Source organism: Erpetoichthys calabaricus, chromosome 2 (genome assembly GCF_900747795.2).
Source record: "Erpetoichthys calabaricus chromosome 2, fErpCal1.3, whole genome shotgun sequence".
Lineage (NCBI taxonomy): Eukaryota > Metazoa > Chordata > Cladistia > Polypteriformes > Polypteridae > Erpetoichthys > Erpetoichthys calabaricus.
In genome coordinates, this window is record NC_041395.2 from 272,167,260 (window position 1) to 272,194,605 (window position 27,346).

Sequence of the window (27,346 nt, forward strand, 5' to 3'; positions counted from 1 at the left end):
TGTTAGGGTTGATTTCTAACACCACCCTGGGAAATGCAATGTCTTTAAAAGCATTAGGTCCCTGCTGATTTTGTTTTACAGTACACGGCACACTGTAGTAGTGTAGATGCATTAGTTATATAAATAGCTATTAATTATTAATTGAGGTCTTGTGTTCCTTTCCAAGTTATTTTGCCTATATTTTTTTTATTTTGCTTGTATTTGATGTCAACCATAGCGCTTTACTTTATAACAAGAGATGAATCAAAAAGACAAAATTTCAACTTTTCAGACACTTGAGAAAAGCATAACTTTTTGAAAAGAGTGCTGTATTATACCTTTAAAATGGATTTACATAGTGAGTATTATTATTTAAAATAATTTGTCATTAAAGTGGATTTATAAGCAAGCCAACACAATAGGTGCCTGGATAATCTATACATCTGCAAAACACTCACCCAGCTACCTCAAAAACTTGTGGTCTTACTTTTAAGGATGTTTTAAATGGTGATCCATTAAAGAGGAAAAGATTTTCTCCCGATTTTTACCTAATCCATCTTTAAAGAGGAAAGAATTTTCTCCTGATTTTTACCTAATCCATCCTTTCTCGATAAAGTGGTATTAGCAATTACAATTTTGTTGCTATCCTTTTGTAAAGATTTTGATAATGTAACAGTTTGAATTACATTTCATCTCTTACATCTAGTCGTCTACTTATTTGCACATGGCCTATGGCAGTCAAATTCAGTGAGATTATGTTCTTTATTTTTGTTTAGCTGCTGCTGTTCAGAACTAATACTGCGTATTACAAACTTAAAGATGATTAGCATGTTCTGAATTATGTTCTTTTAATAAAATGCTAATAGCTTGCCTGTTTTCCAGTGACAAGTGCTCACCACAGGTATAAGACCCCAGCTTATTTTGGCTTTACTATCCTGAGAACTTACACATTTGTTCAATAGATGTATTCTTTGGGCTCTTCCTGAACCTTCCAGTATTTCTTACTGTGCAGTCTTTTATCGAGTCTTAACTATTTATGACATAGTGGAAAATGATGTATATGTGCTCCCTTCTTTTCTCTAATTGTTAAATTTCTAAACTGCGCCATGCCAGTCATTTTCAGTTGACTGGATTGATTTCCAATTCCAGTTTTAACATATAGTTGAACTATAAGGACTATTAATAAATAACATGCATTTGCTAAAAAATATTTCCCATTTTTGCTTATTCTTTCAATTATGTGGTAAAGCTTTAAAGATCCTGCATTAGCAGATTTTTTTGTAAATTATATTCTAGACTTTGTGAACGTCCATACTTCTGTTTTTCTAGCAATCTTTCTTCAGTAATAATTAGGAGAGGGTTCAAGAGAACATTCATATCAGATGACATTTTATTGACGGGCACTGTCACATTTACACACAAAAACTTTGAGCCAGTTAAGAGCCATTGTCTATGCACTGTAGGAAGAAACAGAAAACTGCAGAGGAAGTCTATGCAAACTTGTGGAGGACAGCAAACATTCACACAGAAAGTAACCCTGCTTAGAAATGAACAAGGGGGCTCCACCCCCTGCTCGCTTCGCTCGCCTACCCCCGGCGTTGGGTATCCTGAAATACATTAGTCAAGCTCGCTCGTTTTGGAGCTGTGCCCGCTTTGCGTGTGGCATTTCAGACGCGCGTTGTAGGAGCTTGCGTTCATTGATTTTATCCAGGCGGGCTCGTGTTTGTATATCCATCAGTCGAGCTCGTTCGTTTTGAACCCGTGCCTGCTTTGCCTCCGCAGTTTCAGACGCGCGTTGTAGGCGCATGCGTCCATTGATCTTATCCATTTTTTTTTCTTTGGAATTGTTTCAATTTCATTATTTGCACTTTTACTTTAAAGCTTCATAAAAAACAATTTATTTTGGAGACACATTGTGACAATGCCCGTAAGTGAATATTGTTTCTGTTTGTCTAATAAATAATCTGACCTTTTGTAATGTTTGTCCCAGTGATTTATCGATTGTTATAGCAAATGCTATTCTCACAGTAAACTGTAAACATTTTAATATGAATGGCGTGTAATGTTATTTGCGGAATATATACATTACCTTTCTTTTTTGCCTGTTAAAATTTGCATCGCTTCTCCGTGATCATCAATATACCCCTGACCGAATTGTGTATTCTTTGAAATTTAACTTGTTGTTGCTTTAACTGTTCCGGGACCACAGATTCTCATAGCGTATGGTCCATTATTGTGTAAATCCACGTTTTGTGCATTGAATGATGCAAATGCGAAAAGACTTTGTTGTTTACTCTTTGCCTTTTATTTCTGACCTCGATGTGTCCTGCTATTTTTTCAATTACTCCTGGCTCTGATGATTAATCACCTTTTGTTTGCGGTAATGCGATCTTTTCTATCTTTTCTTTGATACTGTAGCAACTGACATGATAAAATGTCACAAAAGTTTTACTTGAACAATCTCCGACTTCCTAACCCCAAACACAACTTTCTAGCACCCTTTCCAACACCCCCCCTTACCGCATCAATCAACACCCCGCTATCAGTCTTCCGTGCTGAACTCCGCCCTCCGTCAATCGGACCTAACAGTCACTTAAAACCAAAAAGCCCTCAACCTGGTTGGGACGCCACAATACTTTTGTATTTTACTGCTTTCATATTCTGTACCTTTCTCTGCATGTGTATCGCGCCATCGTTTGTTGGAGCCTTTTGAATTCCACTGCTTTCATAATATCTTATCTGCCTTTTTTTCTCTGCAACGCCTTTGGGTCTCTATTCTCCGTATTGTCCTTATACGCTTTATATGTGCTGAGAGCAAATGATCTGTGTGTACTACATGACTGAGTGTTTTTTGATGGGTGAGCTCTTATATGATGAGCTCATTCGTTTTGGAGCCGTGCCCGCTTTGCTTGCGGCATTTCTGACGCGCGTTGTAGTCGTCTGCGTTCATTGATTTTATCCAGGCGGGCTCGTGTCTGTATATCCGTCAGTCAAGCTCGTTTGTTTTGAACCCGTGCCTGCTTTGCTTCCGCAGTTTCAGACGCGCGTTGTAGGCGCCTGCGTTCATTGATGTTATCCAGGTGGGCTCGTGTTTGTATCGTTGAGCTGTATTGTGTTTGAATTTGGTGTAAAGCGTTCAAAGGTTTGTACAATCCCAAGCAGCACATTATTCCTAACTTCACTCCGCAGTGGTGCCACTCACAATATGGCGGTGATGCCTGCGCCTTCCGTAGTAGTGCCACACACAATATGGTGGTGACATACTATCTTTGTGGACCTGTGGGGCCGCCGTAGCCTCGTCCATTTCAATCTGGGCTGCAGCGCAGAATCCTCTTTTCTGTGTGGCTGTGTTGTTTGTCGTTAGCTATTGGCACGTTGTTGCTTCATTTCTCATTCACGTCAGTTGAGCTCCTTCATTTTTGGGCCGTGACTCCTTCGTTCACGGTGGATACGACCTCGCTTGCGGTTTATGAGATGGGCGCTGTACGCGCCTGCGCAGTATGTCTCATGGTCCCATCGCCGTGTACCTGCGTCTATGCCATCCGGTTTACCATTCTCGGTTAGTAATATGGATAAGGGTACAAACACTGTAAGTAGGCTACAATAACCATTGCATCATTGATAATTGGGCCAAGAAACACTCATATTAATGGTGACCATGCTTATCAAAACTGACTGGTCAGAAAGTTGACCTTTGATGGCTCAAAATGTTTTGTTGTAAGGTATGGGCTCATTTATGCTAATTATAATAAAAAAATATGCTTATGAAATTTTCTCCCTCCCATATTCATTCATTCTTTCATTCTTTTTTAGAGTCATCTTTTTCAGTCACAGGTTTATGGTCTCAATCATCATCATTATCACCATATGCAAGGCATACACAGCCCTAAACAGAGCTCTTTTATATTTAAAAAAAAAAGCTTTAAATTGACAATCCTATACATACTGGGTTGTGAAATTGTATATATCTGAAAGGACTCACAACCCATCTGGAGTGAGGTAATGCTTTATGCATATTGCCATCAAGTTTTTGTCCAGTAATTGGCTTAAAACTGATTTGAAAATGGAGCAACAGGTGTGATGATAACCTTATGGAATGATCAATATTTGTTTTGCATATGCTATACATAATATTACTACTAAAGTGCTTTTCCTCAGTCATTAAGTGAAGGTAAGGTAATATATGGCTGTGGTTCTTGTCAGTAGCTTAGGATGTGCTAATTGTTTGTATTTCTTTTGCTTTTCTAGGTTGATGATGATTATTATATAATAGTAATATAATGCTAATATTATTATGTTCCATGAATATACTGGTCATGCTTTAGTTGTGCTGTGGGTCTTTATTTATTGTGGTGTAATACCTGTTTTCTGTTTTTATGTTGCAGTTTGATTTGTATTGCATGAATCCCATGTTTTTCTTTCATATCACTGATTGCTACCTATATTTACCTATATATATATAATATATATATATATACCAGTGCAATCCTGCGGGGTTTGTACAGAGATAGTCATATTGTATCATGAAGTTAAACAGTAACAGATTTAATATAGTAAAGCTCATTTAAAAGTAAAAATGGTATCTTTCACACATCGTTGTTAGGATTACAAAAATTGTGGTAATGTATTTATGAATATTTTTACATATTTTTATTTCACTCAATAAATATAACAATCATGCACATTTAGCACTCAAATACCATCAAGTTAAAACTAGAGGTCTGCATGTATGCTGTATGATAAGGTCTGAGCTGCTGCTTGTAAATTTTATTTGTGTGTAAAATGACAAATACAAGTGAGCTTGTAAAATATACCCCTGTGCTGCTTTCAACTTGCTTTTGAATTTATATGTCATCTAAAGTGCTTTTACAAGTAACTTATTATTATACTTAAACAAATCAATTTTGTGGTAGCCTTTTTGTGTTGTCATTGTGGACTGTTTGCTATGTGAATTTTATTGATTTTTTTCCCCCTTCTACACTCCCTCTTGGGCAGTGACTTTGGAGAGATATACCTTTTAGGAGAGGTTGCAGCTTTCCTCCTTTTTTTTCCCTTGTTTGTTTTGGGAAAGTATCCACAGTCTAGGGGGAAAAGTAGCTGGGAGAGGGAAGGCCACAAGAGATCATGATCTCCCTCTGAAAACAAAATTATACTTTGTGGTTACAGCATTATAGAGAGTATTAGCCGTGCTCTATCGACCAAAACATCAGCTCACAAGCTTTAAGATCCAAAGGGGGAGAAAATATCTCTGCGGATGGGGAAGGCATTCACTCGTAGCATTTGCTTGTACTGCTACGTCTAATAATACATCCCTTGTTTAAACATGAAATACAAGCTGTGTGCCTTACAGTTTTTTTTTTTGTTTTTTTTTTTTGCAATCGAGCTACTGTATATTGTACTGGGATAATTTTCTTCATGTATACATGTTGATTAATGCATATTTTGTTTTATAATTTTTCCACATTGGAACAAAATGAGCAAACCTTGTGTATAATGTGAAACATAACACAGAGGTACAAAACTATAAGGAAAAAAAATTGCCTGTAAGGCAACTAAAGCATTCTTGGTTTTACATTTAGAATTGTTTACAAAAGTGGAGTGGAAGATCCTTCCTGTTGCTGCATGTTACAGGACTTGCAATGAATGCAGTGTGATGGGGAGAACATAAAGACCTTTGCTTCATAGTAAGTGTCAGGTTGACTCTCTCTGTATATTTCTCCTCATGTCATTATTTAATTAAAAAAATATTAGACAGTCATTGACCAGCTCTTTGGGCCACTCCAACACAAATCATAACAAAAAAATGGTACAGAACAAGAATATGTTTGTGACAAATATGAGTACTACTTTTTGGAATAAGAAGGCCTTTAAGTAATGACTGAGATCATTTTGTGTATGTGTGCAGGCAGGCCAGCTTATGACATAATTAAAGGGTGATGAAATAAAAAAAGAAAAAAAAATGAGTAATCATAACATAGAGTAAGTAATCTTATATAGAGTGATGAAATGGAATATTACCTGAATAGGAAAATGGTAGTCTGGTCTACTGTAGTTTAAGGGTGCTTTAGAGAAGTGGTGTGTGCTTGTAGAGTCCTTCGAAATATTTAAGGATCATTCCACTGTCCAAAGATATACAGGTTAAGTGAATTGGTGATGCTAAAATGGTTCTACAGTGTGTTTGCCCTGTGATGGACTGGTGCTTTGTTCTTGCCTTGCTCCCTAGGCTATCTGGGATAGGGTCCAGTCCCCTCCTGTGACCCCACTCTTGATTAAACAGTATAGAAAATGATTAAGATGCTAAATACAATTTTGTTGATGGCAAAAAAATGAGCATGTGAACTATATTTATAACATTGTTTACTAAAATTTACATTCTCATCATTCACAGATGTCAGTCAGAAAAGTAACGGATTTTACTTTTTTTATTTTGTGTAGTACATTTTGACTATAGTAATTAACAGAAACAGTTGATAATACATAAAATGACACTAGGATGTGTTCGGCATATGCTATACGTGTTTTTTTTTTTTTTGCTTGTTCTAACTAATGCATTTATAGATGAGGTTAGATTGTAAATTGAGTTACTGAATAGTATTGATACTACAATGAAGCAAAGTTAGGAGAGATCTATTCTGTTGTCGTCATTCTGCATACATTGGAAAATTTGAATGTCTTGCAGGTCTACAAACAGAGCTGTGCAAATGTAATTATGTGTCCTGCTGGCATTATCTTGGAGAATGCTGATTAGTCACTGAAGTAAATGAGCTTAGAAGTAAATTGTTTAGTGCTGTGTTGCAGTGCGCATAAAGTTTGTGCTGCCACTAAAATAATTTTTGAAATCTTTCATGTTTAGTTTATTTTTTAAATGAAGAACTTGGAATTTAAAATAGCTTAATATATAGAGTAAACAGACTATCATTATGCACTCAGGAATACTGTTTACAACAAGAAATAAAATTTACTTTTCAGCAACCTTTGAAAAATGATTTTCTCATTACCTTTTTTGTCTCCTTGAAAAATTTGTAACTATATAGTTAAAGGTGTTTTGAGTCATTAATTGTGATTTTTTCCTTTAGAATATTTTCTTGTTCTGCTGGCCAGTGAGTGTTTTTTCCTTCATTTTTCATATCTGCCTCTCTATCCAACTATTTTGGAAGCTCTTCAGATTGAAAAAGCAATTTAATTGAAGGATATACATATCCCATTATTATTCTAAATGCAGTGCAAGTCTCTAAATCTAAGTCTAAGTCACTAAGTCTGTTAAACTAAATTCTATGAAATAAAACAATTTGGTGCTATTGCATTTTAGTGCTACCGGTGTAAAGAATGGTGTGCACCTGTATTTACACTTTTGTTTCGACATATGATTTTCAAAAATGTGTACATACAGTATTTTTAGAAAGTGAAATGTTTGTTTCTATTTATAGAGAGATAAACTAAGGGAATTAAGTCAAAAAATAGAAACAGAAAACCGATGGCAATTTGTGAAGCAGGTGTTAATTACAACATTGTGATAACAACATGTTATCAATGCAATATCTCCCTAACCTCGGTTATATCTACTAAGCCCTAAGATGGAGGTAGTCTTCATTACCTTCAAAAATTTTCTTATAAATTATATCTATAAACAGAAAGAAGCAAAATTATCCTGTTTCTGTCAATGTGGGTAAACTGGGATTTACACAAATTTGATTTGACAGGGACCCTCAAATACTGTAAATGTTTATAATGCAGCCTAACATATGTTAAGTCTAATTCACTTCAACATGTCCTCAACCTGCACTGAACTGTGAAGGAACCATTTAAAAAGTGCCTCATGAAAAAATGTCTCTCACTTAATAAACATTTAACTAGATGCAACATTATTTCTTCTTCTTGTTATTAAACAAATAGAATTGTGCTTACTGCAGATTAAATGATTGGAAACACATCGTTGGTGGTGTTATGTTACAACATGTATAATTCTCTTTAGCATTAAACGTTTTGTCTTTTATTGTGACATAATCATATCACTTTATTATTTCCACAGTAAACACTCCTTGGAAACTTCATACAAGAGGGTTGTCTTCAACTAAATATGTGAAAAAAGTGAGGCAGTGGGAGTGTGTACGATTCCAAGATTGAAATGCTGACAGGTAAGCTGTGTTTGTATCTTTATTAAATATTTGAATATGTTGAGGGTCAGCTGAAATTGGATGGTTGGGAGACAAAGTCAGAGTGGCGAGATTGTGTTGGTTTAGACATGTGCAGAGGAGAGATGCTGAGTATATTGGGAGAAGGATGTTAAGGATAGAGCTGCCAGGCAAAAGGAAAAGAGGAAGGCCTAAGAGAAGGCTTATGGATGTGATGAGCGAAGACATGCAGGTGATGGGTGTAACAGACGAAGATGCAGAGGACAGAAAGATATGAAAGAAGATTGTCCGCTGTGGCAACCTCTAACGGGAGCAGCCAAAAGAAGTAGTAGTAGTTTTGCCATCCGTTATATTAAAGATACAGTATTTTCAATTAGGTTATGCATTTGGTCTGAATTGCTTGTTTTTCTTGCATAATGAATGTATTTAACTATAATAAGCAAGACACTTGGAAAATGAGGATTATAAGTTGCACTATACATGTTTATGTGCATAAGAAACATTATGGTTTGTAACGTATGTAAGACAGTATAGCCACAGTGAAGCAGATTCAAGAAAATATGTCTGCTACCTGATACTGAAGCATGTTTAAACAAATAAAATAATGCCTTTTATTAACATTTGAAGCAGAAAGTGGAACTCTGTTGCATGTTCATAATGCTGCTGTATTCATAATTAAGGCAGCCAGTGTTTATAACTGGAAAGACACCATAAGCTTACTGAAAGAGCTGTTTTTTTTTTTTAAAGAATTAGTGGTCTTTTTCAGTAGAAATAGGTTTGAAGTGTTAGGTGTTTTCACTATCTTTAGCATGTGGGTCATTGGGAGAGAAGAAAACAAACTTTGCAAAACAGCTGGATCACACGTTCTTAAATGGCAGTGTGTTAAAACGATTAGTGTGTACATGTTGGAAGATGTAGACAGTCGTGACAGATAAAATATGACAGCAGCCAGGTTGTGTTTCCTGTCAGCCTTTTTCTTCACTTGAGGGCAGCATTTTTTTTTTACTCTGTAAGTCCTTGTATAAAGTAATTTTATCTTTATTAATCATATATAAATATTTCCTATCTTGCAAACATTTTAAAGTAAAAATATCAACAATAAATAATATTTTATTGTGAATTTTAAATATCAGTGAAAAAACTATAAAAGGGGTTTGCTGTTGTCTACACTGTTGAACTTTATTATAAAAACATTCTGTATGTTGTTAATCTATGTGAAGAATTTGGTAATGTTTATCAGGTTATTTTTTAAAGTATGTATAATTTTTTTCAAGGTTTGATTCATAATAATTGTATGTTTCAACATATACAGTTGCTATGTAAAATAATGTTGATAGGCAGTTGTATCATTTAGGTTACATCATTATTAAACCTAAAGGACAGTTCCTATAAAATGAAATATTATTGTTACACTATGTGAATGTTTATTAGTTTGAATAATCTGAATTTAACTGAAAATTAAATAAGCATTGTATTACTCTGTATTACAGAATTTTAAGATTGTAATTTCATAATTGCATATCACTTTCAGGGGGAAAAAACCCTGTGAATATGTTCTGTTGACAAAAATAAATGGACAGCCTTCTGCCCTTTAAGAAAGAGCTGGCTTTTCGAATGAGAGACACTGTCACCGCTTGGCCCCACCATCACTTTCCTCTCGATCAGAAAACTGATGTGGCTTCATCATGCAGCGTTCATGTGCTATCAAACAGACATGAAATTCATATTTCTGAGTTGGAAATTTCATGTGAATGCCATACAAAGACAGAGCTCAGAGTTAAACAATTCAGATGAAACAATCTGAATTCTCTGAGATGTAACATTACACTAACCTTGCACCTCAGTCAATTGTATAAAATACAAGATTAAACCTAGTCAGCCAAAAGTGGCATTTTTGTGGCTGAAATGCATTTGGAGTCACAAAATGCACCGTTAATATGTTTCATTTACTCGTTATTTTCATAAAAAAATACAGTTGATCATTACTTGCTGTTTTCTCAGACTAAATAACAAATCAATGGCAATCTTGCATTTCTCCCAAAAAACCAACTGGAAACTCAAGAGGGAAGGTGAAACATCACAAAGCAGAGTTCCAAAAAACTCTTTTATCACCTGATCTCAGCATAATTCGCTATCCCATGTTGAAAGGGTAGTGAATTTTGGATTTTCTGCATTCACAATTTATGTATTCAAAGGTAAAGCAGTACAGTTTGCACTATGAGTCCCTTTCCTGCCTCACTATGCAAAAATGTTATACAAAAGAAACCCAGAAAAACTTGCTTTTGGTCAGTGTTAATACATTTTTGTTGCTTGCAGCTACTCTTCCCTGGGTTTACCAGAGGCTAGAAAACAAAATATCACTACAAGCCTTTCATCTATATAAACTGGAATATTTTAAGTATTTTATAATTTTTTATTTTATTGACTTTGTAAATTATATTACTGTGAGACACAAATCAGAGAAGGATACAATCACTACTACATCCCATTTTAAACTTTTTAATGTTTCCCAAATGGAGCAGTTGAAAGTATTAAGTATAGCATTATAACACTTAGTTAGTTTTTAGGTGTTATTAGCATTTATTTTTCTAAGCCACCTTGAAAATGTGATACTTAACATACAATTTAGTGATTAGCAGGAAAATGCACTTGACAAATGATAGAGAGGAAACATTTAAATTAGAGCACAGTTAACTTACTGTATAGTATTTATCCGAAGAGGAAAACTGGAAATGTAGCAACCACAGCTGGTTGATAGGTCAAGTACAGCTGTAGATATCCTGAAGGAGAACAGTAAGCCTAAGCAGGACCAGGATGCTTTGTGGAGTTAAGTATCTTCAATAGACTCTTGACACATTTGTTAGAGAGCTGCATCATTTAAAGGGCAGAATTCCAACTATAAACACTGCATGCTTTGCACCCCCAAACTTTCCTTAACTACAAAGGTTTGCCCCTTTGTAACATCTGCATTCAGCCTCAGCTGTAGAGAAACCCAGCTGGCAATATAATAAAAGGTAAAACCGCCACAAAATGAACCCGCAAGATTATTTTATTTTTATTGTTTTTTATTGTTATTGACAAACAATACATTTTTAGAAAGATTTACTTATTTAATGTCATTACTATGACCTGGTGAGTGTATGAAAGATTAATAATAATAATAATGCATGTAGCGCCCATCATTTTTAATGCACACTGGAGTATATTTGACCAAGTACCTATTTTATTACCTTGATAATTTTAATGTAAGCCTAAAGTTACAGCTATATTTTGGGAATCCTCTTAACATTTGTTGGTGAAATTGTTCCCTCCTTAAAACATTTAACATCTCTAACCATAATTTGGACTAGATGTACTTGCATTAACATTGGATTTTTAATGTAACCAGGCTCTATAGACTTTAAGTATGGGAATGTAAGTAAGACGTCAAATAAGGAATGTTATGTCCCTCCTTAAAGCTTTTAAGCTTAAGCATTTAGTTAGCTGGCCAGGTATAAGTGAGTGTTATGTGATTGAATGTGTCTTGTGATGTCTAGGTTCCCTCCTTGTGTTAGAAAAGCCCTTGGGTCCCAATTGACCATGAACTGGATGGACAAGTTAAAAAAACATGTCTAGATGTCTCATTTAAAGACAATCTAAGTGTACTGTACTAGAGGTTTCTATTTCCTTAGTGTGTGAATTTAATTTTTTTCATTATGTGTTATTGCATTGTTCTTTTACCTTTAAGTCTGAGGGAAGGCTGAAGAGGTTTAAAAACTATGATAGTTACCAGAGAAGATTTTGTCTGATTTATTACGAGTGGTTTTGCCTTACTTCTTTCCTTGCCCTTAGAACAACAGCTCAGCATCCATTAAGAAAATGACTGGTGGTTTTCATTATACCAGGGCAGGATGACATGACAGTTGTATAGAGTTATTTGTATCAATGAAATCTCTCACTTTCTTGCTTGATTTACACTGATGTAAGTTTACTGAAACCGTCAGCTACATGCTCCTGCTACCTTAAGTAAATGCTTTCATGTGTCAGAAATAAAAGTTTGAGCTGATCTATCTGTAAGCTTCAAAACCAGATTCAGCCTAGCAAAACATTTTCCTGGCCCTCAAAAGTATTCCCCAATAGTGTAGAGTGCAGTATGACTGCACTGATTCAGAATTTGCCAGCTGCAACCTCAGTATGACTCCTTGACTTTTTTTTAATGAAACCTTTGTAATACATTCCCAATTGAATGTTGCTGTGAGCTCAGATGGGAGGTTCTTTTTAATGGAGTAGTCATAGTGGTGGGCCAAGCACAGTTGTGGTCTCATCTCTGTACCTCCCCCACACTGACAAGTCAGCTTTCTAAGCATACGGAATGTTCCTCCTGCTGAGGAGACTATAGAATGTGTCTTGCATATTATAGATTATTTCGTCACCCCGTTATTTTTTTTTCTGCTTTATGGAGCTGTTATGCTCTCGTAATGTGTAACACATCATAGGCTTGAATCCTTCTGTGAGTGGCTGCTTGTGTACATTATTCTCATTGAATGTGTTTTTCTTACCATCTATATTATTTTGTTAACACAAATTGCTAAATTATAGTTTAGTTATAACTTATAGTCATAATTTCTGGTGTTTATGACAAAAGTAAAAGTAAGATCTGTTTTTGTGGGTTAAGGTGCAACTTAGAAGGATCAGCTGCATAAGCAGAGTGAAGTAATAAATTTTGTGTGAAGAGGGGGAAAGACCAGTAGTTTTGACAAAGAATGCTGTAAAGTCTTCTTTAGTTGCACATTGCTGCTGCCTTTCAGAATGACCACAGATGGTTCTTTAGATATGCCTTCCTAATTTTGTTTCTTCTTCCTTTTCTTTGTTTGCCTGTTTTGTTTTTTTTTTGGTTGTGGAAGGGAAAAATAAATGGCACTAATGTTCAACGTGAAGAAACTTTAAAATACATGATGAACTCCAGTTTGTGTAGTTTATCTGTAGCATATTGAAATACAATACCCTACTTTTCTTAGGCATATTTATCTAAATTGAAACAACAGTCCTCTGTTAGCTAAGGAGTATAATTAGCAGTAGACTGGACTACATAACTTCTGGCCCTGGCTAGTACTCCTCTTATCTGCAAACAAGTGGACCAATAGTGCTTTTCAGACATAAGTGTGTGTAAGAAAGGGCCATATATAGTAAATTAAAAATATTCGTGCTTAACATTCATCAGATGCACAGACTCTGATAGGTATTGTGTCTTTGCAAATGGTGGGAAATGTGCTTTTTGTGTAAATGGTTGACATCAGCAGACAACAGCAAGGAGTTCATTTTTAATCTGGGCATAAGCCTTTTACTAATTTTTCTCCTCAGCTTCTTTCATGGCATGGTAATAGCACTTGTTTTACACTGATTACCATGGCACTGCAGGTCACATAGCAGTAATTGTTTTTCAAAGACAACAACATTTTCTGTTCATTGGAGTAATCCATTTTAAGCAAACCTTTTACATTTTTCTATATGATATTGCAAAATAATATTTGCTAAAGATGTATGCCTTTCTGAATTCTAAAGTACATTATGTCAGAATGTGTTTTGAACTAAAACTTTAGGATCCACTAGTAGGATTAAGTATAAATTATGACAGTTTCAATTTATTTCTTTGGTTGCTACTGTTTCAAGACAATTTCGATGTCTATCTAATAAAAAAATGCATGGATATTCATTAAAATCTTAGTATGAATCAGAATCACTGAATTCAATTACGGTACTTAACATTTGCAGGAGTTACCTATGCATAACTTGTAGAGAAAAGCCAAGCAAAATGACACCTTTTATTGGCTAACTAGAAAGATTACAATATGCAAGCTTTCGAGGCAACTCAGGCCCCTTCTACATCTTGCCTGAAGAAGGGGCCTGAGTTGCCTCGAAAGCTTGCATATTGTAATCTTTCTAGTTAGCCAATAAAAGGTGTCATTTTGCTTGGCTTTTCTCTACATTCATAATGGCTAACACGGTACAACACCCTAGTACTATGCATAACTTAAAATACTCTATAAATAAATACAGTCCTTATAGACTTACAGGATCTTTACTGTCACATGTACAGTATAAGGTATGCTCACTTACAAAGAAATGATAATTTTTGTGCTAGTTTCATTTTAATGGAGAGAGACGGAATATCAACCAAAAATCCAGAAAAAAATACATTTCATAAAACTTGTGAATTGATTTGCATGTCATTTAGAGAAATAAGAATTTGATCCCCTACAACTCAGCCAGAATTGTGGCTTCTACATACTTGTAAGTAAAGTATAACATGAGAAGGGTGTATGAAGTCTGGATTTCAAGAAAAGTGTGCAGGTTTACAGTAATAAACACATGTTTAGTAAATTCAGCATGTGGCACAAAGGCTACATCTGTAAAAGTTAACTAAGTTGCCAAATTTGAATATTGAGTATATATTTCTAATGTGTCACATAGGTATGCCACTCAACTGAAGTTCATGGAAAAACGTCTGACTCTTCAAAGCTTAATGAAACAATTTGTATCTGTAGCAAACAATTTGATTCATCATATGCATTTCACTGTATTGTCAGAACACATGAAAGGGTTCAGCTGCATGCTATAAAAGCTATAGTCTGTTCTGAAGCTTGCCGTACAGGAGAGTTAGCAAGCTTGAAATATATGGTACATAATTATATATAATAAAATGTTACATGATTAATTAAAATAAATTGAAGAAAAAATCCAGTAGATCCTTAATTTGTAAACAAGTTAAAATGTCATTTCCATTACATACAATATATTTAAAGATACATACTTTCAGTGCCCCTTCCCAGAAATATATGTATTTCCCCCTTGATTTAATTATTTGCAAAATTACAATAAGTAAGGTACAGAAAAAAATAGCATGAAATAAATATGGCATTAATTATTTTATGAAAAATTCTGCTTCAGCTCCCAGTCACTGTTAAGGCTTATGATATTCTGACCTGTCATTGTTTATACATGTCTTAAACAACTATTATCATACACTGATAATTTCTGTATTATTTATATCTATTAGTTATTTATTATATTACATATCTGTTGACTATATTTATGTATCTAGATTGCAAATACCATACATGGCATCAATGTTCATATTGCCAACTACACGTCAATATTGCTGCTACTTCTTTGTCTTGTCTTTGCACAATGTCTTGTCTTGTTTGTGTTTTAATTTTAAATTTAAATTTTAATTCTATTTTTAATTTATTATTTGCACTTCATGTTGTGACACTGTAGACCCTGAGCTTCACAATTTTGTCTATCTGTATACCTGTATATGGTTGAGATGACAATAAAGTTCACTTTGACTTGACATAATATATAGTACTATGTAGTGTTCACTCAAAGATACAGAAGCATGAGGAAGGTTAAAAGAGCCCTAGCATGCTTTCTTCAAGGCAAATATCAATATATTCTGGCCAAATTCTTAAGAAGCCACGGCCATTTCCTTGAATATAAAATGAGTTTTTCCTTATTGTAAATAGAATAGTACATCGATTTCCTTTTTTTAAGTAGTAAATGGATTAGGATTTTTCCAATTAACAAGTGCAGTGTTTGAGCAATGAAGTATAGGATATCACAAAATACAGTATTTATGGTAATAGTTTATAATAACTTTCATTAATAAACCTTTATAAATCTTTATAATGAATCAATTGTTGCAATTTAGGATTAGGCCCTACACAAAAGATCCACAGCTAATGAATAAGTGATCTGTAAAGATGTGAAATAGTATTACAGTATATAATGTTGGTTAATGCCATATTAATGAAGGTTATTATAAACTGTTACCAATTATTTGATTTGTCATTTAATGACATTTATATAACAATGTATACACAACGTAATAATCTGTTAATGCTTGTTAATGACTTATTAATGAAAGTTCTAAAGTGTTACAGATACTGCGGTGAATGGATTAGGAGTAATAATTTTCACAGTACTGTCTCACGGGTGTAGGCAAAGGTTTTTCCCAGTATGGTCTGAGTGTGAGTCAGTTCCAAAATGTATGACTGAGATAGGCGGGTACTGGAAGACACCACTCATAATTAGGGTCTAGGCCTTGGTTTTAGATAACCTGTGGCAAGATAAGTATACATTTTGTATAGCTTTTAAATAAATTACACCATTATGTGCACAGATGTTAAGTGTATATTGCCAATGATTGATTTTCATTCTTTATCTGAAAATCTTATGAAAAGGTCCCTTTCTCAGTGCCATCTCTACTCATTAAAAGGTTGGAACATTTTGAAAATGAGTGATAGTGTAGAAATACTGACTATATCTTCATTAATGCAAGACATTATAGTTTCTACCACTGATATTAAGGGAAGATTAGGGAAACTTAAATTTTGTTGAGAGACATGTGTTATCATAATATAGTAGAGGAAATTTACTGCTAAAATATTCAATTTGAGGTGTAAATGTAGAAAGGATGCAAACATATTATCAATATTAGAATCTCTAAAGGTCCCAATGATGAAAATATTCAATGTATTGTAAACTTTGCTAGTTAAGACAATAGGAAAAAATGATTCTGTACACTGGTACCATATTTAAAACAAGTGTTGAATCATCTGATTTCTGATCAGTAGAAGATACAGTATCTGATAGTAATAGATGCCCAGAGCAAAGGATAAAAATAGGAGTTGGAACAGGTTTTTCTTTCTGTATTGAAGCCAAGACAGTATAGTCTCATTCTGGATTTCCTTATTTTCTGCTTTCCTCCAAAGTTTAAGAATACTGTATGTATTTTTGTGACCCCCTAATAAACTGCATGTTATGTATACTATGTAATCATACTTGTATGTTTTTTTATGTGTGTGTGTGTGTGTGTGTGTGTATATATATAAAAAGGAACATGCACATAATATATATATGTGTGTGTATATATATATATATATATATATATATATATATATATATATATATATATATACAATTTGTATATTTATTATTATGTGCATGTTCCTTTTATTCAAGCCTGCATATGCTGGGTTCATATCCAAATACGCTTTTGTGGATTTCCAGCTACAAATACAGGGTGAGACAAAAAGAAGTACCACATTTTAAACATTTGTTCTTCAAAAACGGTACAAGATAAAATACATTTCATTACAAAGGGTACACAAAATAGATTTTTTTCACTGTGTTTTAAAAATGATGTCTTTATGTGGTGGCCATCATTAGTGATACACTCTTCGAGACGATTTCTGAATGCTCGCATGTCTTGTTCGGCCATTTCAAGGGGAATAGTGGCAATTTCATGGTGAATTGCGTCCTTGAGGGCTTCAAGGTTTTGAGGTTGGTGTGTGTATACCTTCTACAAGAAGCAGCCCCACAAGAAGAAATTGCATGGAGTGAGATCAAGTGAACGTGAAGGCCACTCCGACATCGCTGCCAAGGGAGATCAGCTTCCCTGAAAAAATGTCCTGCAAAATTAGCATGGATCTCTGCGTCGTATGAGCTGTTGCTCCATCCTGTTGAAACCAGGCATCCACCACATCCATTTCTTCCAGTTCGGGCTGCAAAATGTTCTGTAGCATTTCAATGTAACATTCTGAAGTGACGGTGACCGTTGCTTGCCCCTCCTCAAAAAAGTAAGGGCCTACAATGCCCTTGACATTAACATGTAACCAGTAACATGCTCACTGTGCAGGGATCTCTGTTGAAGTTCACGAGGGTTAGTTTCAGCCCAATAGCAAAAGTTTTGCTTATTGTTGCAGCCATTGAAATGGAAATGTGCCTCGTCGCTGCACATGACGATGGTATCTCGATGAACAGTTTGCAGAATGTTCATACACAACTCTCTACGCCTCTCTGTCTTTCTCAGCAAGTTCCTACATTACCATCATTTTGTATGGATGAAAATTAAGGCTCTCATGCAAAATCCACCACAAAGACGTGTTGGAAATGCCTAAGGCAGAAACATGTTTGCATGCTGAACGTCTAAGATACTGCAGAATTGATGACCTTACAGCTTGGATGTTTTCAGGCATTTGTACAGTCCAAGGATGGCCTGGAGATTTTCTGTACAATGTTGTACCCGTCTGTCTAAATTTAGCCACTCACTGAAGAAACTGAAGAATTGTTTCTGATTTGGGACGTCGCCTCTAGGAAGAATGCTGAAGCGCGTTTGGAATGTGTGTTGCGTAGTGATGATGGATTCGTTGTTTTTGAAGAAAGCTTCGACACCGAAAGCATGGTGTACACCGGACCAAGGCATGTTGCTGACTGAAAATATATATATGTGTGTGTGATTACAGTATATATTTCTGAAAAATTGACAGCGAGAGAAATAGACCTTCTTCAAACAACAAATCTTATTTGAAGATTTTGTTTTTTTAAGGTTGCAGGACAATGCTGACCAATTTTAAATTGAATGAAGTCTAATTTTAGAATGGCCTCAATCACATTGCCTCTGGGCAGGTGTAATTTGCATTAGTTAATTCAGCCCAATGTATTACTTTTTCTGCAGTTTGAGGCTTTTTAATTGAACTCATTAGGTAAACCAGATGTTTGGTGCTTTTGTTTTTACCTCCCCTTGAATTCACTCCAGGTGTATGAAACCTAGAATAAAGAGATTGCACCTGCAAGGTCCCATAGCCAGGTTTTTCAAAGGTGCTCATATATGTCTCTGAAGTTTGAGCTTATGCTCTGGTTTAGAAAAAAAGATAACATTCTTACTATGCAGGAACAGCCAAGGATGGGGTACATATCTTTGGGGGGGGTGGGGTCTGATAAACTGCAGAAGGTGATATTCTGTCTGAATGCATATGGATGAATTGTATCACGTTTTGTGTGTTTGTTTTGTTTTGTTTTGGAACTACTATGCATACAATTTCATATGTTGTTTCCATGGACCTGCTCAAAGATGCCTGTAAAAGTTCACTTGTATACCAACCTTTTTTTTTCTAATTACAAATATTACCAAGCCTTGTTTACTCAAGACACTGCAGATCATGTATTACATATGCTTTTTAGTAGTGTTATAATGTATGAGAAATGTCGGGTTTCTTAAAACCAGTTTCCTTAAACCTTCCACTAAAGAAAAATGGAAGACATTAGTAGTTCATCATACTATAAACCAAATTCAGTGTATTTTTTTAAATGCTAGCCAGTTATTTATATGCTTAATTACACAAAACAGAAGGGAGTGTGAATGAGGAATTGTTTTACAAGACAAATTTTTGATATATAGTATACAAGTAATTTTACTCAAATATGTTGACTGAGGAGTTTTCAAGCCACACATTTATTCACAGATAGTGGAGGTTCTGAAACAGAATACCACTTACTTCTCTATTTACTACTCATGATAAACCCACATTTAGTTTTTGCATCCACTATAATTAAACTAAAACTGAAAGATATCATTAGAGTTTTCAGTAATGCCTTAAATGTCCAGTTTGTGGTGTTTTACACTATATACGTTTCCCCATACTATTAACAAGACTGACATGTCTACCATGAAAACTCCTTATCACTATGTGTAAAACTTCCTGATATAAATTACACTTTAGAAAAATACATTATACAGCTCCTACTTCTTTGACATTCATAGGTTTTAACAATGCTAATTTTTAGTAGTATAGCCTTGCTGCTGTCTTAACTGACAATATTTTTAGTTCTTAACGCCAGTTAAAAAAAAAAAAAAAAAAAAAAAAAACCCTAGAAATACACAAGTGTGTACATTCCAATCTTGGCTAAAACGTTTACTATATTGGTGATCAGTAATGCTTTACTTGGAAAATTCTTTTACAGTTATTTGCTAAAAAAATGAATTATTTTATTAAAGATATCCCATTTAATAAATATAATTTAGGCTGTGAGTAATTTATTGTATTGTAAATATAACAACAAGAGTGGGCTAGAGCAGTGTGAGAGGCTACAACATAATTTTTTTATTTCCAGACGAAAAAAGTTTTTTTTCAGGTATCAGGAGTGAGGTGGGAACCACAATTAACAAAAACATGATCAGGGATAGGTGAGAAAACAAAAATCATAGGGAAGTGTGTGAATAAATTCACAAAATGCCTTTATGTATAAAAATGCTATGGGACAGACAGGAAATCCATGCTTCCCAGTGGAAATTTCACATGAATGCCCTTCAAAGTTGTAGTGGGACCAATCCTAGAAAAGAATAGAATTGTGATGTAACATTGACATTTCACGTTGTTGAAGGATTAAAAAAAAAAAAAAACCTAGTCAGTCAAGCATGGCATGATTAGCAGAATTGTATGTAGAGCAATGCATTAATTCAAACTTAAATTTCCCCCAAAATGCTAATATTCATATGAACCCAACAAAGTGGAAAAGTGATATAAGTGCTGAACACTTTTTAAAAATAATTCAATAAAAAGCAATGGTTTGTGAGGATGTTGCCATCCATAAGTTATGCTAAAGAGGTGAGAATACACTTGCATTCTGGTATTGCTGAAATTGTGTGTTCCAGAACTTATTGTGTTAGGTAAGACTTTAGAACAAAATAAGAAAGTGAGAAGAATCTTTCTCCTGGTCACTGTCTATGTGAAGTTTACTTGTTCTTACTACATCTGTGTAGGTTGTCCATTGGTTTTCCCCCACATTAGCAAAGATGTACATGTTAGAGCAAATTTGGAGCTGTCATATTAATCTATGTGCTAGTGTGTTTGTGTGGCTATATGGTTAAGTGGGCCCAGAGACGGAATGTTGCCATGTGCGGGGCTACATCCTGCTTTGTCCCCAGTGCTTCCAGAATAGGATCTGTTCCCCCTGCAACCCTGAAATGGATTTAGAATTTTTTTGTTGTAAATCTGTGTGATAGTCTGCCTTAAGAGCAGAATGTTACACAGAAATTTTGAAAAAGTATCCTGTCCTTGCTCATTTTTCCCCACCACTGAGATGACATGATAGGATGCAAGAATTGATGTGTACATTTTGTGACAGGTAAATAAAATGTAATGTCTTTTGAAATTATGTATTGGATCAGGACCTCAGTTCCAGTGCCAAACCATACCCCCAAACCACTCCAGTCTCCCTGGTGCACCACACACTTCATTTGTGCCAAATAAACACTCACCTCCCTACCTTGCTGCTCTCCATGTTTCCACTTTTTATATTTTCCATCGCGCCTGGTGTTCCCCCATGGAGTCTGCAGTGCGTCAAAGAGTGGGATGGGTGGAGGCTTCCTCCGTGGAATGTCTAGTGCATTGGAGAGCAGAACAACAAAAAAGCGGAGCTAAATGTCTTTTAAACCTACCATTTACTTTCAGTTTAAATTTTTTTTTTCACTTTTTTAGTACTAGTATACCACTCAATCATAGTTGAAATATTAATGTAAACTGCAGTATTATATATAATAACAGTACTGTGTATTGGTTGATTGGTTTAAAGTCACATTTTTTTTTTTTTTTTACAGATGACACTTAGGCAGTTGAAGTAACTTGAAGATAGTCATTGAACCTTGTATTTTAAAGTACAACTCCTAGCCTTTAGGGTGGAAGAAGTGGCAGCATGGGATGCTTTTTTGAGTTTTGGTTTTAATGCTAAAACAAATATTACAATAACTGTATTTGAAATTGAGTCTTATGTTGAAGGTATGTAAGGGGTATGCCACATCACTTATGTTGTTTTTATAGGATATATTGGAGGCATCAATACACAGAAGGGAATTTGATGAATGATTCTTATGTATATACAGTGCATCCGGAAAGTATTCACAGCACATTACTTTTTTCACATTTTGTTATGTTACAGCCTTATTCCAAAATGGATTAAATTCATTTTTTTCCTCAGATTTCTACACACAACACCCCATAATGACAATGTGAAAAAAGTTTACTTAAGGTTTTTGCAAATTTATTAAAAATAAAAAAACTGAGAAATCACATATACATACAGTAAGTATTCACAGCCTTTGCTCAGTACTTTGTCAAGGCACCTTTGACAGCAATTACAGCCTCAAGTCTTTTTGAATATGATGCCACAAGCTTGGCACACCTATCCTTGGCCAGTTTCACCCATTCCTGTTTGCAGCACTTCTCAAGCACCATCAGGTTGGATGGGAAGCGTCAGTGCACAGCCATTTTAAGATCTCTCCAGAGATGTTCAATCGGAGTGCTGGGCCACTCAAGGACATTCACAGAGTTGTCCTGAAGCCACTCCTTTGATATCTTGGCTGTGTGCTTAGGGTCGTTGTCCTGCTGAAAGATGAACCGTCGCCCCAGTCTGAGGTCAAGAGCGCTCTGGAGCAGGTTTTCATCCAGGATGTCTCTGTACATTGCTGTAGTCATCTTTCCCTTTATCCTGACTAGTCTCCCAGTCCCTGCCGCTGAAAAAAATCCGCACAGCATGTTGCTGCCACCACCATGCTTCACTGTAGAGATGGTATTGGCCTGGTGATGAGAGGTGCCTAGTTTCCTCCAAACATGATGACTGGCATTCACACCAAAGAGTTCAATCTTTGTCTCATCAGACCAGAGAATTTTCTTTCTCATGGTCTGAGAGTCCTTCAGGTGCCTTTTGGCAAATTCCAGGCGGGCTGCCATGTGCCTTTTACTAAGGAGTGGCTTCCGTCTGGCCACTCTACCATACAGGCCCGATTGGTGGATTGCTGCAGAGATGGTTGTCCTTCTGGAAGGTTCTCCTCTCTCCACAAAGGACCTCTGGAGCTCTGACAAAGTGACCATCGGGTTCTTGGTCACCTCCCTGACTAAGGCCCTTCTCCAGCCAGCTCTAGGAAGAGTCCTGGTGGTTTTGAACTTCTTCCACTTACGGATGATGGAGGCCACTTTGCTCATTGGGACCTTCAAAGCAGCAGAAATTTTTCTGTAACCTTCCCCAGATTTGTGCCTCGAGGCAATCCTGTCTCGGAGGTCTACAGACAATTCCTTTCACTTCATGCTTGGTTTGTGTTTTGACATGAACTGTCAACTGTGGGACCTTATATAGACAGGTGTATGCCTTTCCAAATCATGTCCAATCAACTGAATTTACCACAGGTGGACTCCAATTAAGCTGCAGAAACATCTCAAGGATGATCAGGGGAAACAGGGTGCACCTGAGCTCAATTTTGAACTTCATGGCAAAGGCTGTGAATAATTATGTACATGTGCATTCTCAATTTTTTTATTTTTAATAAATTTGCAAAAATCTCAAGTAAACTTTTTTCACATTGTCATTATGGGGTGTTGTGTGTAGAATTCTGAGGAAAAAAATGAATTTAATCCATTTTGGAATAAGGCTGTAACATAACAAAATGTGGAAAAAGTGATGCGCTGTGAATACTTTCTGGATGCACTGTACTTCTAGTAGTAATGACTTTTAAGAGGAAAAATAGAGACGTTTGGCAGGCAGATGAAAGACAGTTCAAATATTTTTCAACAAAAACAAAAGCATACCTCTAAATATTTGAATCAGATATTGAGGAGAAAAAAAGGCTGGGAGAACTGTTTGATTCTTCTTTTCTTAACCCTTTAACCGCCAACTCCCTAAATATTCCCCACGCCAGGCGAAATCTGAACAATTTTCGTTTTTTTACTTTTTTACATTTTTTTTACATTTTTTACATTTATTCAAGCAGTATTGACCACTAAATGTTGTGCAAGTTGCCAGTGTATACACGAAATCTATAAATGTAATCTGAATTCTCAGCTAAGCAAAACATCTTGATACCAAACCGTGCCCTTTTCAATGGTAGATACTGTCGAAACTGTAAGCGGCCCTTCCACGACAATAAACTTTCATCAACTGCAACTGACGGTCCTGGCATGTAGGGCAACTGAAATGCTTCAAATAAATGATCAATCAAAGGACGTAGCTTGAACAAGTGGTCGCGGTTTGGATCTTTCTTATCTGGCTCGTTTCTGTTGTCATTCAAATGAAAGAATTTCAGCAGCAAAGAGAATCGGTTACGTGTCATGACAGCTGCAAAAATAGGTGTTGCATACATAGGATCTGTAGACCAGTACATCTCAATATCTGGTTTTCTGATTATTCCCATCAACATCAAAATCCCAATGAATTTTTTCATTTCGTTTTCATCAGTGTCAAACCAAGCACGAACACGGGAATGTGGAGGTAAATTGGAATTTTTCTCAATAAACTGTGCTGCATACAGATTTGTCTGATGAACAAAATGTCTGATCAAATCAGGTGACACAAACAGCTCATAAAACTGCTCAGCAGTGTAATTGTTTACATCAACAATAAAGCCACACGTTCCCTCAAACGAATGCAGAAAAGGTAGTTCACCACGGGCAGCAGCCCAGCTGAGATGCTGGGGATACACCCACTCAGCGCCGTCATCCGATGCGTCTTCATTCACAGTATCATGCAGCGCACGTTGCTGCTCATCACTGTCGCTAAAATCTTCTTCAGAACTGCTACAATCATGATCAGAACTGTCCAAAATCGCCTGCAAAGCCTCACTTGAAGTCAGTTTACGTTTCGCCATATTCACAGCTGTTACATGCGAATCACGTCACATGACCGGCCAAAACAACCACAGACTTGTCGAAATACAACGTAGTAATAATACCCACGCCAAACCGTCAGTTATACTACTTGCCAGGCATTCATATAACCACAGGCAAATGTGCCGGATAATTCCGGCAGTATGGCGTTAGCAATAAAACAACGGTGCCGGATATATCCGGCAGAGGGCGGTTAAGGGGTTAAAGAAGAGAGTGAATACCATATAGGGAAAAAACAGATGTTTGACATTCTATGAAATTCCCACAAACACAAGATCTGACCATTATAGGATAAATTGTGCATAACATCTCTTGAAAGTGAGCTTCACTTTGTGCCTCATTGAATTTTGAGCTGACAGTCTAAGACTGTCAGAAATTAAAATTACTCTGCATTTCCAAAACTTTGAAGAACTGAATTTAATCATTCGATTTTTGTCTTAAAGATTGCCTTTTAAAGAGTATACCTTTTTAAGTCACTTTACAAAGAACAAACGTTTAAATGTCTTCATTAAAGAATAGTATTATTTTATGCAGTCATCTTACTTGATGTTACCACAACAATGTTGATCATTAACAGTAGACAGCAAAAAAAGGTTTAATTTCACCATTCTCAAAAGCTGGTTTCATAATATTAAATATTCAACAGTGTGCTTTGGCTGTTTAGTGCTTTACAAAATCCATGAGACATACTCTTTGGAGAGTTTCCTTAATAGACACCGAAGTCTAAGGCAAAAGGCCATGCACTGATACTTGAGGAGCAAGTTACTGCCTAAGGTGTAAACCCTGGTCTGGAAGTTGGACATGCATTTTGAAGTATAAAGTTGGATAACAAGTGAGCTTCAGTGACCTCTGCTATATTGTTTATCCATTATATCTTTTCACATACCCTGCTGCTTTCTCCATTCACTGAATCGTTCAGGGCCAGGCTTTATTTAGTTTGAAGTTAAGCTGTGGTATTTCTTAGTTGATTGAATGGATGATTCTCCTTTAATGTTGCCACTTTCTTCCATGTAAAATGCCCTTCTTTGTACTTTACCTAGATCTACATGACTTTGATAAAAATTCAACGAAATTTGGAGAATATTATTTTTTTGCTCTCAGTGGAACATTTAATTAAGTTGTAGTGTTTCTTTTCAGTTATTTTTTGAATGAGTAAGTTTAAATGCTCAAAGTTTGTTATTCCTGCTTGTTAATGTCTTTTGTTTTAGTCTTTGCTTAAAGATCAGTCTTTATTTCTTCATCATCCGCTTTGGCCTGTATATAACATTTAAAGTTTTTTTTCTGATTTTCACAGTGTAATTAAAAGTTTAAATTTTCAAGTACAAGTATTGGGCTTAGATTTTTGTAACATGTTGTTTACTGGCTTGGGCAAATCATCCCTTTTGTGTCTTCAAGCTATACAAAATACAGCGGCCAGGTTGCTAACCTCTTCTAGTCAGAAACATCATATTACACCTATTTTATACTTTTTGCATTGGCTTCCAGGAGCTTTATAAGTAAACTTTACTTACTTACTTCATGTGGTAGAATTGCCATAGATTTCAATATTTTGTATTGTTTTCCTCTGCCCATATAGGCCAGTTATCCTTTACTGCTGGGATGTCAAGAATAACAGAATGTGCTCATTTTGAAACACTCCTGCCCTTCTAATTGAAAAAGTATGCATCTGCCCTAGATTGCTCTTACTACCACTGCTCTATCCATCACACAAGGCCATGCTAAACAGTTGTGTGTGAAAATTGACCTTGTGCTTAAGCTACAGGGGAAAAACAAACTGGGAACACTGTACAGTCATATTGACAGAGATAGCAGCAGAGCAATATTTAGACAGCTGCACGTGCAGCATCATGTATCCCTGTCTATCACAAAGATATTTCTGTCTCCTTAGCATAGACCACAGGGCTTGGAAAGACACTGCCATCTTGATGTCATCACTCAGTATCCTTTGGTTTGCTGTTATAAGGAAAAGATTTTAAACCATCATGCACTTCAAGGAATCAACTTATTTGAAGCTTGAAAACTCTGGTTAGATTTTAAGCAAATAAGGTAAACAGGTTGCCTGCCAAAGCAGTATAGAATATCTGGGCAGTTTATCTTTTGATATCTTCAAACATACTGTAAAATTAAAATTTATTTAATGGAGTGGATAAAATGCATATAGTATGTACAGAAATGAATACAAGTAATATTTTATTAAAGAAAATATTTTATGCGTGTTGTATACTGCAGCTCCATCTTTCTGTACTGCTTGTTTATCATCAGTGAATTCTTGCTCTTTGAATGCTTTACAGTTGTTAGAATAAAGGTCCCCAAATGGGGCGTTTACGTAAAGCTACTTCTTAGCTATAAAAAGATTTTTTCCTGCTGTACATTTACACAGGCTTCATCAGATGGACACAAAACTTGTGCCAGTTGCATAATGCAGCCATTTACCAATTATTTGGCTCTTTGAATTATTTGGAGTGGAAAATAATGTAAGACCAAAGCACATTGCAAAGTTTTATGCCCTTTTCTAATTATAACAATTTGTTTCTTTTTGTGTTTGTTGTGTAACATACTGTATAAAAACATCCAGCTATAAAGTCAATGAATCATTTTCAAAATGTAGTGATACCCTTAATTATGTGTTTTATGTAATTGTTTAACTGATGCACATTTGTGAAAAGCAGCAGATGGCATGTCACAACAAGCATTTTAATGGTCACTAAAAGTTTATGCATGGTCGTATGTATTTACACCATTATTTCAAATAAAAATACA

General features: G+C 35.5%; 1 protein-coding gene across 4 annotated transcripts in view; it reads left to right on the forward strand.

Annotated features, from left to right (window-relative positions):
* zmiz1a (zinc finger, MIZ-type containing 1a) overlaps positions 1–27,346 on the forward strand; it is a 295,579-nt gene that overhangs the window by 72,703 nt on the left and 195,530 nt on the right. For 3 of the 4 annotated variants that reach the window (XM_051923788.1, XM_051923787.1, XM_028795536.2), the window contains exon 2: positions 8,009–8,114. The exons of the other annotated variant lie outside the window; for it this stretch is intronic. The gene's annotated coding sequence lies outside the window, so the exon portion shown is untranslated. The remainder of the gene's footprint in view (positions 1–8,008; positions 8,115–27,346) is intronic. 4 annotated transcript variants of the gene reach the window in all.